This window comes from Anneissia japonica, unplaced genomic scaffold (assembly GCF_011630105.1).
Source record: "Anneissia japonica isolate Jap-2015-1 unplaced genomic scaffold, ASM1163010v1 scaffold3436_len560460_cov161, whole genome shotgun sequence".
Classification (NCBI taxonomy): Eukaryota; Metazoa; Echinodermata; class Crinoidea; order Comatulida; family Comatulidae; genus Anneissia; species Anneissia japonica.
The window spans coordinates 444,605-447,831 of record NW_022751570.1 but is presented as its reverse complement, the minus strand read 5'-3'; positions in this window follow the sequence as shown (position 1 = coordinate 447,831).

Sequence of the window (3,227 nt, the reverse complement as noted above, 5' to 3'; positions counted from 1 at the left end):
CCTTGATATTATGTAAAAAATTAAAATCCAATTCGGCTTTGTTCAAACGAAGAGTAATCTTTTCATATTTCCTTAATAAAGAAACTGGTAATCTTCTTGAACTGAAATCCTTGATAATAGAACCAAATGGACGTAAGTTGACAAAAAATACAACGCATTTTAAAAATAACACAAAAGATTTAATGGAAGACATGTTTCGGGTTACCTTCAACCCATCATCAGTTAACAAAAAAACACAACAGAAATGAACCAAATACTTTTCATGTGAACTATATATATATAGGTAATTATTATGCTGAATATTAAATAGATAGATTGATTTTTTTGACAATAAGTTTGACCAACTATAGTAAGTCTGAAATCTGGACTAAATGTAGCTAATTATTATTCTGAATATATAATTGAATACCATGATTTGTTAACCAAAGGTTGGTAAAGCAATAGTAAGTCTGTAATATGGACCAAGTGTAGCTAATTATTATGTAGAATATATAATCAGGTACATTGATTTGTTTGACAAAAGGTTGTGAAGCTATAGTTAAATGCAAGGTAACAAGTGCTTGCATAATAACTATTGCTTATGTGTATATTTAAATAAGCTTTAAGTTTAACATGTTTAATTTGCAAATTAAGATCAGGATTGTTCCATTTTACGTAAAGGGATTCTTTGATTTTCAATTTGATTTCATTGTTATCAATATCCAATATAGAGAAACATTTCTTATCAGACAACCTTTTACATTTACTGTTTGCGTTAAGGTGTCTAAGTACGTGTGAATTTTTATCCTTTCCAAGATGTTCACCAATCCTCGTAAGTAATCTACGGCCTGTATAGCCTATATAACTGGAATTACATCCAGCACATTTAAATTTATATACTACTGAAGATCGGGATTCATTGGGGATAGTATCTTTAGTACTAAAGAACTGACTGATTTTAGTGGTACTAAAATTAACGAGATTCGCAACCTTAACTTAAAAAATAAAGTCATGGTTTCTTTTGACGTTGAAAGTCATTCCGCTCAAAGAAACGATTGAACTTGCTGCTAACTCAATTTATAGTCATAACAATGAATTAAAAATCACCAAGAATAACTTAATCAAATTATTGACCATTGCTACTTCAGGCACTCATTTTTTGTTTAAAGATACATACTATGAACAAATTGATGGAGTTAGTATGGGTTCTCCCGTGGCCCCTATTTTAGCAAACTTATTTATGGGATTCCAAGAGAAACAATGGCTCAATGATTGCAAATGTCCTGATGTACTTTATTATCGCAGATATGTAGACGACACGTTTTGTGTGTTTAATAATCAAAATGGAGCTGACAAGTTTTTTAAGTTCATAAACAATAGACATTTCTATCAAGTTTACAATGGAAAAAGAGAATGACAACAAACTTTTTTGGATGTACTCATACATAAACAGGATGATAAATTGAAAACATCTGTTTTCAGAAAATCCACCTTCAGTGGTCTATTGTTAGGTTTTGTTAGCTACTGTCCTTTTAATTACAAATTAAGATTAGTCAACAAACTTGTTGATAGAATGTATAAGCTAAATAACACGTGGCTTGGCCTACATATGATCTTTGTGACTTGAAAAATATCTTACTACGAAATGGTTACCCAATTCACATTGTTGACAAGTCTATTGAAAACTATCTAGATAACACAATCTCTGATATTACAAAGAAAACTGTTAATGATGACAATGTTAAAACACTCTTTGTTAAACTTCCATATATTGGCATATTTTCTGACAACATGAAATGCAGAATCATGGATCTTGTCAAAAAATACTGTATTGATTGTAAAGTACATGTGATATTTAGTACCACTAAAATCAGTCAGTTCTTTAGTACTAAAGATACTATCCCCAATGAATCCCGCTCCTCAGTAGTATATAAATTTAAATGTGCTGGATGTAATTCCAGTTATATAGGCTATACAGGCCGTATTTAATTGGTGAACATCTTGAAAAGGATAAAAATTCACACGTACTTAAACACCTTAACGCAAAGAGTAAATGTAAAAGGTTGTCTGATAAGAAATGTTTCTCTATATTGGATATTGATAACAATGAAATCAAATTGAAAATCAAAGAATCCCTTAACATAAAATGGAACAATCCTGATCTTAATTTTCAAATTAAACATGTTAACTTAAAGCTTATTTAAATATACACGTAAGCAATAGTTATTATGCAAGCACTTGTTACCTTGCATTTAACTATAGCTTCACAACCTTTTGTCAAACAAATCAATGTACCTGATTATATATTCTACATAATAATTAGCTACACTTGGTCCACATTACATACTTACTATTGCTTTACTAACCTTTGGTTAACAAATCATGGTATTCAATTATATATTCAGAATAATAATTAGCTACATTTAGTCCAGATTTAAGACTTACTATAGTTGGTCAAACTTATTGTCAAACAAATCAATCTATCTATTTAATATTCAGCATAATAATTACCTATATATATATATTCCACATGAAAATTATTTGGTTCATTTCTGTTGTGTTTTTTTTGTTTGTTAACTGATGATGGGTTGAAGGTAACCCGAAACATGTCTTCCATCAAATCTTTGTGTTATTTTTAAAATGCGTTGTATTTTTTGTCAACTTACGTCCATTTGGTTCTATTATCAGGGATTTCAGTTCAAGAAGATTACCAGTTTCTTTATTAAGAAAATATGAAAGATTACTCTTCGTTTGAACAAAGCCGAATTGGATTTTAATTTTTTACATAATTGCAAGGCATTCGGAGTTTTCCTAAATTTATATATAGAGTATATATATAGAGTATATATATATATATATATATATATATATATATATATATAGACCTAGATACTACGATAGAAAAATCAACAAAATTTGCAACTACAAGATGGAATTTGCACTAAGATGGTAGATGACTTATTCTGGCATCAAAAAGAAGAAAAAAAAAAATTTTAATCCACCAATATCACTTTTTAAGTCAGTGGATCTTGTTCATGATTGTAACTTTGACAAATACAAATCACCATAAAAATCATTCCTTTCCAGTGCAATAAGACTGTTCAACAATAATCACCAAAGATAAATCTATTTCATGCTTTTTTTGTAATTTTTATAGTTTTGTGAGTCTGAAAAACATAATATCATAAGGCCTATATTTGCATGTATGATGAAATGAAGCTTATTATTAATACCATTACCAATATATG